The 15,582-nt window shown below is 46.5% G+C and overlaps 1 protein-coding gene and 1 pseudogene across 6 annotated transcripts in view; both read right to left on the minus strand.

Annotated features, from left to right (window-relative positions):
- The window catches only part of MAGI2 (membrane associated guanylate kinase, WW and PDZ domain containing 2), a 1,330,046-nt gene that overhangs the window by 20,145 nt on the left and 1,294,319 nt on the right, over nucleotides 1-15,582 (minus strand). The window lies entirely within an intron of this gene.
- LOC119877235 lies at nucleotides 6,126-9,696 on the minus strand (annotated as a pseudogene).

Consider the following 15,582-nt stretch of genomic DNA (forward strand, 5'->3'; position numbering starts at 1 on the left):
ACAAACGGAATCCACCTGCAAGTCTTATGAGTCTTATCTTCAAGTGGACATGGACTCTGTCAACTTATGTTCGCCTTCACCTTCGCCACCTGAGGTCAAGATCCAGGGCTGTCCCTGGAAGGATGCAACCGGTGTAGGCTGCCCAAGATAATCCCATTTAAAAGAAGGCCATAGTGTGCACATCTTTCATAAACCCTTGGTGATGCTGTTAAAGGCAGAGAATTCAACAGTGACTTTCAGTGTTATTCAGGCAAGAGAAGTTCAGTGTAGGATACTGGGAACTACACACCCTCCCCTGAGTTCAATGCTCAGGACAACCAACCTAGTTCCCACACCCAAGGGATGGGCCTGCCAAGCTACTGTTCCTCACATGGGCTGCTACAATAAACCACCCTTCTCTTTATTCAGACTTGCTTGATTCTTCATACAGCACCCACAACAATATCTTTGCCACACAAATTAGATCATGTCATTCCTTTGCTTAAAACTTTCAAGGGATTCTTACTGTTTTTGGATAAAAACCCAAAATTAATACCATGACCCAGAAAAAACTGCATGATCTGGCCCCAGCCAGCCCCCTCGGCTTCATCTCTATTTACTCTCTATTTTCCAGTGAAGACACTGGTCTTCGTTCAGTTCCTAAATGCACCGAGCTCCTTCTCTATTCTGGGATGTATGTCACTGCTGACTCTTCTGCCCAGAAAGTTTTCTCCCCAACTCTTCATATGGTGGGTTCTTTTTATATTCTTTAGCGCTCTTAAATATCACCCCCAATCCAAGGTAGATGTTCTGCTGTCCTCAGGAGCATCTTGTCTTTATTTCCTCATAGTACTTATGATTGGTGATTCTCTATCTGCCTGCTTATTCGATTAATAGGAAGTTCCAGTTACTAGATCACAAGCTTCATGAGGGCAGCGGCCACGGTAGTCTTGTTTATCCATTGGGAATTTCCGCCTAGCACGGTGTTGGACATGGTAATAAGTGCCCAGTGAATATTCGATGAACAAATCAATTAGTTGCACAAAGAGAACACGGACTCAATTAGTTGCACAAAGAGAACATGGACTCAATTAGTTGCACAAAGAGAACACGGAAGACTCGAAACCCAATGCTTACTTGAGCAAACACTTCAGATCTTCATTTAGAGAATAATCAGCAAATATAGGTTTGCATCCCTGACTTTTATCAGTTTTCAGAGAGAGGATGGTGGTGAAGTGCTAGTGTGTATTTGACAGGAGGGCAAATAAATAAGTTTGGGGGAGGCATGCAGAGAGGAAAGACAGCAGCAACAAAAAAGGCACTGGAATGGCTTTCATCAGTGGTCCCTTGGGATAAAAAAGCTAGGGGAGCTCTGGATCTATAAAGCAGGCAGTCAAGTTCCCCTGGCTTTCAACAGATGTTCTTTCCTTTGTTAACCTTCTCAGCCACGATGATGCAATGACTTTGCTTAAAGGAGCTTCATCTCTGGGGAATCATTAGTCAACGTGCCAGTGAATGTTCAGATGAACCACAGGCCAGATAGACCCTATATAGCTCACACTGTGTTGGCAGAAGGAGCAGATCCCTCTCCTAAGTTAAGGTCAAGTTTCTTCCCCTGCTTCTTGTTGGCTCTAGCCAGTTGGATCTGTCCTAGAAAATGGTCTGATTAGGGACACGTGGGTGGCTCAGTGGTTGAGCGTCTGCCTTTGGCTCCGGTCATGATCCCGGGGTTCTGGGATTGAGTCCCACATCAGGCTCCCTGCATGGAGCCTGCTTCTCCCTCTACCTATGTCTCTGCCTCTCTCTCTCTGTCTCTCATGAATAAATAAAATCTTTAAGAAAAAAAAAAGAAAATGGTCTGATTAATACATAATTACATATTATTAGTATATCTGTACACAAGTCACACACACGTGTACTATTAACTTTGAGTTAAAAGATGTGTGATCTCTTGAATTATCTTGTAGGAACTCAGCAATATTGAAAAATAAAATGTAGTCTTCCACTACGTAATCTCGCTATGCCTAAGATTAAAAAACAAACAAACAAAAACCCTTATCTACTGTGTTTGAACAGCTTGTTTTTTTATGGCATATAAAAGCAAGTCAAGTGACAGTAACAAAGAGGTGACCTACTAGGAATAGACTACTTATTGCAGTAAATAAGTATCCGCATTATTGGTTTTCCTGGGTGGCTCTTATCTCCAGCAAAAAATTGTGCAGAAGAGGAAAATGTAACCGGCATCAAGGAAGAGTTAATTTTATCCTGTGCTGAAGGGTGAGGGAGAGACCCCTTCGGAGGAAGCCAGGGATTGCTGAAGGGGAAGGAGGGCCTGTCTCCGGTCCCACACCTCAGCTAAGACTCCTAGGGCTTCCAGCTTTGGGCCCATTGGTCCCCAAGGCCCTGCCCCAAGGCCCCCGGCACTGCTCTCCTCCTGCCAACATGGGGCCGGGATGAAGAGCCTAGTGGCTGCCTTTCGGGGAAGGGTGTTCAGGAAGGTAGCAGTAGTGTTAGCACTATTGTATGGCTAATAATGGCAGCAGGGAACATGGAGTGAGGGGCTGACTTAATACCAGTCACTCTTCTACTGTATTTACCCACGTGAAAACTGTACATTTACAGATGAGGAAACTGAGGTACAAAGAGGTTAAATAACTTGTTGCAGGCTGCGTAGCTGGTCAGGAGTGGGGTGGGGCTGTTCAATGTTCTAGCAACTCAGCTGAAACACTGTCGCTAGACTCCTTGGCCATCCTCTATTTTGATTGTCAAATGGGACTCCTCTCTTCTGGGGCAGTATCCTAGAAACTCCCATCGAAAGTGATTCTTTCAGAGGCAGCTCCATCATTATTCTAAGTGGAGACTAGGAGATGCCATTTGTGTCTGAACCTTGGCCACGGAGGGGCAGTCACCATAGTGAGGGTGTTGATTTGTGAAAATGCTGGAAACGCGAGCAGGAATCAGAAGATAATGAAATTGCATTTCTGAAGGGCAGAAAATACTATGTATTTTTAAAATGGCCCTCACAGTGTCACACTTTGACCTGGACTGGCCTGAAAATACTCCTGCTAGATATTGGAGACACAGAGTCAGTTCAAGACCTACTGTTACTGCTCAAACAAATGAGCTTACTCTGCAAAGAGATCCATGGATTTGGTAAGTGTCCCTTCTTGCTATAAAAACCTCTCCTGTTGCAGCCGACGGTTGGCTGGGTTGGAGAAGACTGATGTGGTTACACTGAACTATATTTTCTTCTAATTTACAATATTATAGGAAAATGTAAGAAACAATGACTAGAGTAGATCAAAGAACAGTAATGTGAGGTCATTTGGTGTTCAAAAGAAAAATCTTTTCAGGATGGGTCCAAGCTGTAATGGTTCATTTGGATCTGTTCAACCATCATTAGGGTGATTGCTTTTTGTAACGAAATACAAAGAAAAGTGTGCCTTTAAAAAACTTCTGAACAAATTAATGATTTTCCTTTGCTCTTGCTCTTTCTGAAGCATGGTTTCCTGTCTGGAGGCATCGTTAATGGCATTCAAACATGTATTTGTGTCACCTTTGTTCCCAGAGAGATGCAAACTAGGTGTTATAAACGTCAATGACCTTAAAAATTGTGACCATATTTGCTTATTTTTGCAGCAAAATAACCATTTTCAGAGCATAATCAAAGGTGCAGCAGTAAGCCTGTGGCAAACCTGACCTCCAGGGCTGAAGGAGCAAATCTCAGGGCCGATGGGGCTCTTGATTATGGAGCTACCATTTACTGAAGGCTTCACCTGTAACCTGACCTGTGCCAGGTGCGTTGTATACAGGAGCTTTCAATCCTCACAACAGCTCTGCAATTATCCCCACTGCGTAGATGGGGAAACCGAGGTTAGATATATTAAGCAATGTGGAAGGGCTGCTCAGGGTAAGTGAGAATCAAGAGGACTCCAGAGCCCTGGCCCAAGCCCCTCCTCTGTTTTGGTGCTTGCTTTCTTCTTCTACACCAGGACACACGTAGAAAAATATGGAAAATACGGTGTGTCGTCAGTAGACTGGAGTAAATGGAAATGATCAAGGTCCGAAGACTCCAGCCAAGCCCTTCTGTGCCCCAAGGGCCAAGGGGGTTGCTGTCTTGGTGTCACTCATCAGAGGTGTGTCTGGGAGTACAGATTGTGAGACTCGGCTCTATTTTTCAACAGGTAGAGTCTTGATGACCCAGATGCGACCTGGAATGCGGTGCTGCTCAGGGATTGGTCTCAATGAGCTCAACACCTGCATTACAGGACATATGAGAAACATGCTGGTTCATTTATTTTAAGCATCTTTTGGAAAGCAGCACATTCTTCTTTTCAAATAAAATCTTAAATGAAAGCCAATGTGTAAAACAAACAAAAATGGAACAGCTTTGGCTAGGTGGGGTGGATCCAGAGCCTCTGGCCCTTCACCCCCCTCCCACCTGCCCGGTCTCTTCCGCCCTCCTTAATCCCCATCACCTTTCCTTGCATTCACCATCCACCTGCTCTCTGGTAACCGTCACCCCTGCCTGGGTCTTTAGGCCATTTCTCACTTGAAGCTCTAATAAAGCAGTTTGTAAACCACTACATGAAGAAGAACGTGCCTCTGAGACCCCCTGTTAAAATGCAAAAATCCCCATTTGGGAGTGGGAAGAGGAGAAAGGGAAGGTTTGCTTATAGATTTTTTTCCCCTTATGTGTTAGCCGCTGGGAGTTGGACTCCAGAGAAGGGAGACCGAGCACGGGGACGTTCTGCTGGCGAGCGGCGATGGAGATGTCTGGGGCACAGGGGCGGAACAGACGCCACCTGGCCCTAACTTAGTCACCCGGAGCCTCGGCGGGTGGATCACCCCCTGCTGGGCAGCGGTGGCCCCGCGTGTCTTCAGGGAGAGTGGCCAGCCGCTGGCAGAGGAAGCGGTGTCCGGCGGGCCTGGCTTCCAGCTCCAGTGCTGCCCCTCGGCATGGACCAGGGCAAGCTGTTGGAGCATCCTAGCCTCAATTTCTCAGGGAGATGGAAAACCAAGAGTTGGGGAAGATTGTCTCCCTGGGTGCCCTCCCAGACCTGTGATAAATGAAACACTATGTATGAGGGTTTATATACATGTCAGCCATTAAGTTAATAGTTAAGCCCAACTTTAAAAATGGGCAAAGGATGATACCAAGGATGATATCTGAATGGCAAAGGAGCATATAAGAAAGACTCGACATCACTAACAGCAAAATGCAAAATTGTAAGGAGATGCCACTACACATCTGCTAATGTGGCTAAAGGAAAAACCAAACCAAACCAACGACCCGAAAATAACTGGCAAGGACGCGGAGCCCCTGAAACTCTCTTATGTTTTCGTTGGGAAGGAGAAGTGGAACAGCCACTTGGGAACAGTCTGGCAGTATCTTAAAAAGTGAAACATTTCTGGATCCCTGGGTGGCTCAGTGGTTGAGCGGCTGCCTTCGGCCCAGGGTGTGATCCTGGGGTCCTGGGATCGATTCCCTCGTCGGGCTCCCTGTGTGGGGCCTGCTTTTCCCTCTGCCTGTGTCTCTGCCTCTTTCTCTCTCTCTCTCTCATGAATAAATAAATAAAATCTTTAAAAAAAATGTGAAACGTTTCGTTACTGTACAACCTCACCATCCCGCCCTGAGGCTGTCTCACAAGTGAAGGAAAAACTTAAGTTTACACTAAAACCTGCGTGTGAAGTTTTAGAGTGGCTTCGCTCTTATGCAGCAGGACCTGGACACAACACAAATGTCCATCACCTGGTGATGGGTCAACACACCCATGACACCCCGGGGGCGAGGGACAGGAGTCAGCCGCGGACTGGAACAAGCAACTGGTCCACCCGTGAGCGAATCTCAGCCTCACCACGGGGAGAGGGAGCGGTCAGGCCCAAGACGTCACATGCGGCGTGAGCCCCTTTATACGAGCCTCCCCAGCAGATGACACTAAAGGGGCAGAAAACTGAATAGTGGTTTCCTGGGTCTGGGCATGGGAAGAGGCTTGACCACATGGAGAATGAGAGATCGGGGGGGTGGGGAGGGGATTACGGGCTATTCTGTATCGTGATTATGGTAGTACTTATATAATTGCGTGGGTTTTTCAGAACCTGGGTAGAATTGTACAGTAAAAAGGGTAAGTTTTCTGTCTATAAACTATACCTCAATTTTTAAAATGTGAAAAAATTCATAGTGCTGATAAACTGTTTTTAAGCCTGGTGCCTCAAAGTCTTTTTACACTGGCTCCACCTTTTGCAAATACTGTTTCCACCACTAGTTTGCTTAATAACCGAATAACTGGCCTGCCTCCCTGCCCCCCATGGCACCAAGATACATCTTAGCCCAATGAAGCCGATAATGAATTCTGAGTTCACAGAGTTAGCAGAATCTGAACAGGTTTTACCCTAATCTTTCGGAAGCATCTTTAATCTCAAAGCTTTCCTAGAGTCGTGTTCTTCATCACACCAGTACGGCCCTGTCTGAAGCGGCAGAGAGCGGAAATAGGAATGAGAATAATCAATCATAAGGCACCCGTTTCATGGGAGAAATGGTGGAAACTGATAATAAGCACCTCTTGCCACAGACAGAAGAAATGGAAACAAGCCACTCGGGGGAGACTCTTCGACTCCAGCTAAGCGCATGTCTCCGTGGTACTCAGACAGGATCTTCTTTGCACTCCCTCATCTGCTTCTGTAAGCCATTCATGGGCAGGACTCAGGCAGCAGACTGACCCACTTCTGGAGTGGGGGAGGCCCCACAAGTGATGTCCATCAGAATGTCCTCAGGGAACAAAGTCCCCTTTTAACATTCTGGGGCTTTAAAAAGAGAATGAATTAGTGGAAGCAAAGCTCTTGTGTCTGGAGTCACCCGAAGTCCTTGTTGTCATACTTCATCAAGGCCATCCTCAGACAATTCTTTTTCCTGCATTCAGTTTTATTTCTCAAAACACTGTCCTCTTCTCTCTCTCTCTTTCTCTCTGTTGGGACCCAGGAGCCAGCAGCTTTAGCTATCCCTTTTTTGTTCCCTTTAAAAACAACTTACTCAGTTCTGATCGCAAAAGACAGGGAAGCAGCAAGGGCAATGCCTGTGACCTCCTGGGTGCAGGTCTCCCCAGCCTGTGCGTGACTCTGAAAACCTTCATACCCCACCAGGTCGCAGTCCCCACAAGCACCTTCCCATATTCCACCAGCTGCAGACTACAGTACAAGACTGCGTGAGAAGTTTCAAACACGTGCCCCCCTCACAATGCAGGCTTCTCCTCCAATTACGGTTTTCCAGCTCATTTCTGCAAATGCTGAAACTGAACTCACTGGTTGTTCCTGTGCTCAATTTTCTAAAACTCTCTCAAACAAGTAGGTCATAGACAAATTATCTTCATGGATTTGAGAGATGTGTCAAGTAACTTTTTAAAGAAAGGCCTTTCTTAAACAGAAGTAGTGACTTAGCCGTTTCTGTGTTCCTAGCTGTCGAATCCCCAGCACCTGTGGCACCTGGAGGGCAGCCCTTGGGTCCCCTACATCCCAGGGTGGTGACGGAGGAAGGGCAGGGCAGGCCAAGCATGGGGAGTCAACAGTACTGCGTTCACACTGGGGACCCTGGGGTATTGAGGGTCTCTGTATATTGGTCACATTCCTTCTCCATGTTCTTTTCAGGTTGTCTCTGTAACCTCATGAGCTGTCCTAATGAATCTTGGCCTTCTCCTCCCTCTTCTTCTCCGAGGTGGCCGTCACCTCTTGGTACTTCCAGCCAATGTTGTGAGCCGGGCATCCCAGGTAGACAGGCTTTCACGGAGGAGGAGACACAGCCTCGAGGGCAGCAGGAACCACCAACTGCTTTTTCTTGTCAGAGGGAGGTAGAGTCCTATCCAACACCCCAAGGTGGTCAGGGTGGCCTGGCCTCGCTTAGTCTGGCAAGCAGCACATCCCTGCTGTTCACCTAAAGATGTGGTGGGGGCCACGGGCCCAGATGGTGTTCATATACTTGTTGAGGAAGACCAGGTATTTTAACTTGTTTCTGTAGAAATTGCCAGAAATGTTCATTGCCCGCACAGTGCACAACCACCCCCTTCCAGCCTAGCAGTAGTCGCGTGGCAATGATGGGCCATGATGGGTGCCTGGAGGTCATCGTTCACCAGACGTGCCTTTCTGCCATCTTTGGCAGACACTTGGGGAAAGCTTTTTTTTTTTTTTTCCTCTCATTAACAAACATTTATTGAGCACCTACTGCTTATGTCATACAGGTCTATGCACTGAGAATACATCTATGAAGTCCATGGACCTATCACAAGGAAGAGACAGAAAACTAATATTCAAATACATAGTGATACGTCTGATGTGGATCTGTACAACACAAGAAAATAAGGTAAGGCGAAGAGGCAGAGAGAACTGTGGGGTGCTGTTTGAGATAAGGCAGTCAGGGAAGGCCTCTCTGATGAGCTCACAGTGAGCGGGGCCTTGAATGCCAAGTAACAAGTCATGTGGGCAAAGATGGAACATGTTGCGAAGGGAGGCCTTGGTGCATTGCAGGAATGCTAAGTTGGCCCGGGAGGCAGAAGAGGGCAAGGGTGAGACCACCCAGGGCTTCGGTGAGGCTTTTGAATTTTATTCCAAGTGTTTTGGAGGCCACTGGATGGTCTCACACAGGGGAGTATTTTAAAAGGCCAACACGGCTGCTGTGTGCAGAATGGATTGCAGGGGGAAGCAAGACACCGGTCGGGAGGCTACTGTGGTTGCCCAGACAGGAGACGACGGTGCCCTGGGTCAGGCAAGTGGTGGGAAGGGGGCAGATTCCGGATATGGTTTGAAGACAGTCGAGGCTGGACCTGCCGATGGACTGGCTATAGGCTGTGAGCAAAAGAGAACAGTCAAGGAGGCCTTGAGGTTTTCTTGTGTGTTTATTCATCACAAGATGTGCTGACCTTCAGGCAGGCGTGTGCTAGGCACTGGCGATGTGAAGATGCTCAAGACACCACAAGTGCCTCCAGGAACTCATCGTGCGTGATTTCAGACTTCTAGACCTCCAGACGCAAGTATGGAGTGCTGTGGGGTGGGCGTGCGAGAACAGATCGTCCGTATCTGGGATGTGGTGCAGGTTTTCGTTTGAGTTTAAAGGGAACACAGACACAGAACGTGGAGAAGAGTATCCCAGAAAGTGCGATCAGCAAGTGCTCAGTGGGTGTGGGAATGGGGAGCGGGGCCTGGGGTCGTGGAAGAAGGGAAGGCTGGGAGAGCAGGTTGGGGACAACTTCACCCAAAGACAGTGGGGAGGCTTTTACACAGGAGGGTGATAAGGTGGTCCTCCTCCTTATCTAGCGGGTGACTCATTCACTGATATTGACAAAGAAGTTGCGTGTGAACTAAGCCTTATCCAGTGTGCATTGCTTCAATCACAGTATCATGTTGTCTTTGACTCTTTCATAAAGAAATGAAATTTCCTTTTCTCTTCCTGGTATTGGCAAACAGAAGCACGATTGCTCTTCAGGCAGAGAAATACTGTTAATCTTGCTGTTGATGAACGTTTGTTGAACATCTCGGTGCTGAGCACTGTGTCGACTGCTGGGAATTCAGCACAAACAAGAGGACATTCTTGCCCTTGCAGAGCTTGTTGCATGAGGTGGGTGTAGAACAAATGGTTTCAAATGTGATGTATCATCAAAAGAAAGTTAAAAAAAAAAAAGTAAAGGGTGCTACAGAGGCATTTAACGGGGTGCTAACCTCATTTAGGAGTTCAGGGAGGCTCCCTGAGGAAATGGTCTTGAAGTGAAAACTAGATTGATGAAAATTTTAGCATCAGCAGCAATGTCATCCCCTAGTTCTTCAATAATGAGCCTTTTTTTTTTCTTCAAGTGGTTGCTTCTCTTCTGCTTTTGAATCACGCCCAGCTCTTGCCTACCTTGGAGAGAGAAAAAACCCACATCTCCCACTTTCACATCTGCAAACTAAGTTTTTCATTATGTTCCAGCACGAGCCACGCAATTCAGACCCGTCCTGCATTGACACTCACACCCACGTTCTTGTGATCAGGTCCTGGGCCGTGGGCATGGGCATGACAGTGGAGGGGACTCCAAACGGACCTCCACGGCCGAAACCCAGCACGTGAGCTGTAGTGGGACGGGGGAGGAAACCACAAGGAGCTTCCTCATTGGAAAGACATGCAGAGGTCTGTGGAGCCCGTTCAGCAGGTGCTGGAGGGCCCTGGAGGGCTGGAGCCTGACCTTGCAATGGCAGGATCGGTGGGCGGGGCACAGGAAAGAGAACTGAGAGTTGAGGCCGTATGGATTTACATCTGAGCTTTACTACTGACTGTTGTGTAGCTTTCAACTAATTACTCAACTTCTCCGAGCCCAAATGCCACATCATCTACCTCAGACACCTGTTAGGAAAATTAAGATTGCCTATACTTTTGTAGAAGCTGCGTGAGCACCTGGCACAGGTTTGGGCACGCAGTAAGCACTTGCAAGTGATGACGATAATGGTAAACCCAACCCAAACCCCAACAGCTAACATTGCCGGGTACTTACTCTTGATGCTAAGTGCTGCGCATGCATGCTGTCATTCGGATTGCCCCCGACAAACCCCTGGGAAAGGACCAGAGCCCAGGAGGTGTCCAGATAGAAGAGCTGACGTGAGGGCAAGCAGAGGCAAGTAGACGACGTAAGCAGCACCATCTGCACCTGGCCCGGCTGGGATCACAGGCCTCTCCCCGAACTTAGCACCCCAAGGGCTGCTGTGAACTTAGCTCCAGCTGCATGTCCCAGGTCATTACACCCTTTGTTCCCCACCAGGGAAAAAGGCTGATGATGCCAAAGAGCTTTGCTCCCTACCCATGGGGCTGGGAAAGCCTCCTCCTGCATCTCCCCTGCTTTGATAATCAGGAACAGATGATGATAGGATTTTAAACTATCGGAGCCCTCCTCCAAGTTCAAGCTATAGTTCCCAAGGAATGGCGGGGGGCAAGGGGCGGTGTGGCCAGCAGGGCGTGGATAGATGGCAAGGGAGGGGGGTGATGGGAGCCGCACCCAACAGCTTTATGGAGACCAGCTGAAGACAGAGGGGTCTGGTGTGGGAGGAGGATGGGTGGGGCCGTGGCAGGCCGTGAGTCGGCCTCACCTTAAAAAGAGTTTGGGCTAGGTTTTGAAAAATGCTGCTTATGAATGATTTCTTTTTGCTTTTACCCTTTAAAAAAAGATTTTATGTATTTGAGGGAGAAGGGAGGAAAAGGGAGGGGGAGAGGGAGAAACAGACCCCCCAGCGGGCAGGGAGCCCAATGCAGGGCTGGATCCCAGGACCCTGGGGTCAACACCTGAGCTGAAGGCATACCTTTCACCAGCTGAGCCACCCAGGCGCCCTTGAAGTGTTATTTCTGCAAATGAAGTCTCAGAACTTCCTAGAAACAAGCCAATGGGTATCCATGTCTGTAGCACACAGGGCTCATATGTGTCTGATTTCAAGCGGGTCTAATTTCATTTTAACAAAAGATAAGGCTTTTTATTGGAGTCATTTCTCCAGAAATAAAATGGAATTGAGGAGAAATATGAGAAACTGTCTTTGAGTATCGCTGTGGATGATGGTTCATCGGGGCCCTGGAGTTTTGCAGGTCTGTGCACATGCAGAAAATGTGCCAGCAAGGCCTGCTGAGTGCTAGTGCAGCGGCCTAAATAAAAGGCTGCAGACAGGCAGGGGAGCCAAAGGCCGGCTTGGGAAAAGGATATTGGCAATTGGGTGCGGAGGGGTTGCTGGTGAACTGTTGGCAGCAGTGCAGACTCAGACACGAAGGCCAACTTTGTGCAGCAGGCCCCCTCTGAACAATACACATCGGCTGGAGGAGGAGGAACCAGTTCCTGGGCTGTGTGTGCATTTGTAGCCTCAACGCTGGGCCCCTTGTGTTGTCACAGGAGTAGACCTGTCAGCTCCAGGGTGAAGGGTCCTCAGAGGCTTCTCTCCACCTTGTCCAAAGTGGTTATTTCCTAGTTCAGCTCCTTGGTTTCTTTTCACAGCATTTACTACAATTTATTTGTGTGTCTCTCTTCCTAGAATGTAATTCTATTAGACAGGGCCTGGGATCTGTTTTGTTCACTGTCGTAACTTTGGTCTCTAACGGTGCTGGGCACATACTACTAAGTGTTCAATAAATAGCAATTGAATGAAAAATAAATATCAGTCAGAGATCACTCATTCCCCTTTCCTGGAAGTGGAACGGCAGCCAGCGTTAGCAATTTACTTAGAGAAATACGGAGAAACCTGGTATGTTTGTAAAAAATGCATATGAACTGTAGGGGAGCAAAATTTACCACCCCAAAATGTGTCTCTTTGGCATAAGGATTATTTTAAGCTGATTAATTTTAAGAAACAAAGACTCAAGATGGTTTTTTGTTTTGTTTTTTTTTTTACCTCCCCCTAAAGTGCCCAGAAACATGTAGATGGGGGCCTGCAACAAGAAAGAGCGATCACCAAAGATAACTTTGTTTTATATCAGAAAGACTTGTCTGCAAGGCATGGCGAACATCTCCTCTTCCCATCTTTCTAGGAAATGTCTTCCTCTCCTTTGACTCCCAAATCCCTACCCTCTTCTTAGCTCAGATACCATAGAAGCCTCATCCGCCTACTGCCTGTGGGTCTCATATTCTTATAGGGTCGCTCTACATATGTGTTTAAACTTGTCTTTCTGTTACTCTGTCTTGTCAATTTGATTAGACTGCCAGAAGAATCTAGAAGGGTAGAGAAAAATCTTCCCCTGCCCGACAGTTGGCGTAGTCGGCAGGACTTACTTCCACGTCTGGATATTGCTCACTCCGAGGCTGCTAGAGCTGAGAGGTCCTGACGCCTCTGACAAGCACCTGCAGAAGCTAAGAATTCTTACCACGAGGGGGTCCCAGATCTCTGCCTGTAAGGTCTGCTGGAAGTGAGCATGATGAGGAGACTTTTTTTTTTTTTTTTTTCTAAATTTAGTTTAGCAGGATAAAATATTTGTGGAACTAACTGCTTGGATAGGGCCACTCTGGTTAAGAAAAGAAAAAGTTGGGCCACCTGGGTGGGTCAGCAGTTTAGCATCGCCTTAAGCCTGGGGCCTGATCCTGGAGACCCGGGATTGAGTCCCACGTCGGGCTCTCTGCGTGGAGCCTGCTTCTCCCTCTGCCTCTCTCTCTCTCTGTCTCTCTGTCTCTCATGAATAAATAAATGAAAATCTTAAAAGAAAATAAAAGTTGGTAATGAGCACTCTTGGTTTCTATTGATCCTTTTCCTTCCAAAGATGGTCATTGTTTTTGTCTCTATCTCTTATGTAGTTTGTCCTAAGGAGGAAGGACCGTAGAGCAGAACGCAGGCGCAGCCACTGTAAGCCTTCTGTTCAGGCTGCCCGCATGGGCTGGCGAGCTCCTGGTGACCAGACCAGCCTCTGTGGACATCAACTTTGCTGTGAGTCCCCTATGTAAAAACTGGATGAGGCTTTACCTTTTGTCTCCTTCTCTGTCCTGAGAGCTTGGCCTTGTGACTAGTGAGAATTTTCTCTTCATCCTCCCCATCTGGAAGGTACCCTTCCTGGGGCGCATTTTGGTGGCCAGGGAAATAGACTGGGGTTCTGTGGCACAAAGTCATAAGCAGCACTCTCTTTGGCCAGCCATGTCAGCTCCCAGGGAGTTTGCCATAAAGGTCCCAGTCCCTAAGAAGCCTCTGCAGTCTCAGCCTTAGTTTCTTACTGCTGGGAAAGTCTCATTCTGGTAGCACCTTGCCTGGTGTCACAGATGGGCAGGTGTGTGACTGGAGGGATCTCACGTTCTTGTGGGAAACCAGAGACACTGTTTTCACTACATCATCCTTACTACCTGTGTAATGAAGGGTTTTGCTTCCCTAGACAATCCCTGGGAGTGAATTTGTTAGAACTGGTGAGGGCTGCGTATTTTGCGTTCTCTTTTGGGATGCTTCTTGCATCCTTGGTCAAGCCATAAAGAAAGCTTATTAGTTTGAGTCATTATTGAGATTAATAGATCCCATTTGTCGGGGGCCAGAGGATAGATCTTTAGAATTGAAAACTTCTATATTTGAAAAATTTTGGAGAGCTCTCATCCTAAACTCTTGCCTTATTGGCATCTGTGGAAAAGACCAAATTAAAAAGTGGATACAAGGAATTATAATGGCTAGCCTTAGGGACTCCTTTTGACAAGATGAAAGAACAGAAATTAGACTTAGAACAAAAATTAACACTCCACATTCAATGTAAATTCTTTCATATTAAAATCCAAAGAATTAAATATGCTACCTTCCAGCACACCAGCTTATTTTATGTCTAAAAACTGCTGTTCCAGAAACTGTAGGTACAAAAAATGAAAAAATGCACAATCCTATTGTTCTGTGTCCTAAGAGCTCGGCTTGGCTTTCTGTCTGCCCGCAGGCTCTTGGTTCTTTTGACTACCTTTGGGAGTGACTCTGGCTCTTGAGAAGGTACTATCCTTTGTACCCTCTTTGAAGGCATCTCCTGATGCATGAAGGTGTTCCGTATTACCCAAATATTGACTGTTTGTCTCGGCTAAAAACTGGCAAGATATTTAAAAGAATTTTTTGGGGGTGGGGGGGTAACAGTTCTGTGGTTAAAAGTTGATTAGAAGTTGGAAGATGATATTCAAAGCCTGACAGGATTTTTTAAGGTCTCCTACCCAAAGCTAAAGGAAAACCATGTGCCCAAAGGGAGAGAAGCAAATGGAGATGATGTATCTGGATGAGGGGATCAGCCCCTTTGATATAATTTAGGCTGCAATTCAGTTCTTTGGAAAAAAAAAAAAAGATGAGAGCAGCTGTTATTATTTTATAAGTCTTTGCAAAACTGAAAAAAAAATAGCTCTAGAGGCAATCCAAGGTCCATCTATTCCTTTTTACTGACTTAAAAACTTCCCCTATTTATCTCAAAAGGCTTGTGAATTATTGGCCTTGGGAAACCAAAGTCCTTCTTGGAGGAACTTCCATTCTTTTTTTGTCCCTTGAAGAGGTAAATCTCACTGTATCTTTGAAATGTAAACACCCCAGGAGGTATCTAAAATAATGCCCATATTCACCTAAGACTAAAAGGAAAAAAGAAAAGGAAAAGGGGTCTTATAAAAAAATACAACTCCTCCAGTTTCCATAAGATTACTTGTCAAGGACAAAGACAAATCAGGCATCTTCACTAGTATTAATGGTAAAAAGCTTTAGCCATCTGAACGGGTAAACTGAACTTATAAACTAGTGAGTTTTCTATTGTTATATCTGACTCAGCTAAATTTTTAAAATTAAAAGTTATAAGAACGGTACCTGGGTGGCTTAGTCAGGTGAGTATCTACCTTGGGCTCAGGCCATAATCCCAGTGTCCTGGGATCAAGCCTCTCTCTCCCATGTTGGGCTCTCTGCTCAGCAGGGAGTCTGCTTCTCCCTCTGCCCCTGCTTGTGCTCTCTTTCTCGCTCACTCTCTCTCAAATAAATAAATACAATCTTTAAAAGAAAATAAAAGCTCTAAGATCTGTTTGTGTGTTTATGTATGTACAATATAGATGCAGTATTTTTCTACCCTCTGGATGGCATCACCAAAATTAATTTGTAAAAGGGCTCTCTTTAATGATTGGCTTAAAATTAAGTGCTTATAAATTAAGC

This window comes from Canis lupus, chromosome 18 (assembly GCF_011100685.1).
Source record: "Canis lupus familiaris isolate Mischka breed German Shepherd chromosome 18, alternate assembly UU_Cfam_GSD_1.0, whole genome shotgun sequence".
Taxonomy (NCBI): domain Eukaryota; kingdom Metazoa; phylum Chordata; class Mammalia; order Carnivora; family Canidae; genus Canis; species Canis lupus.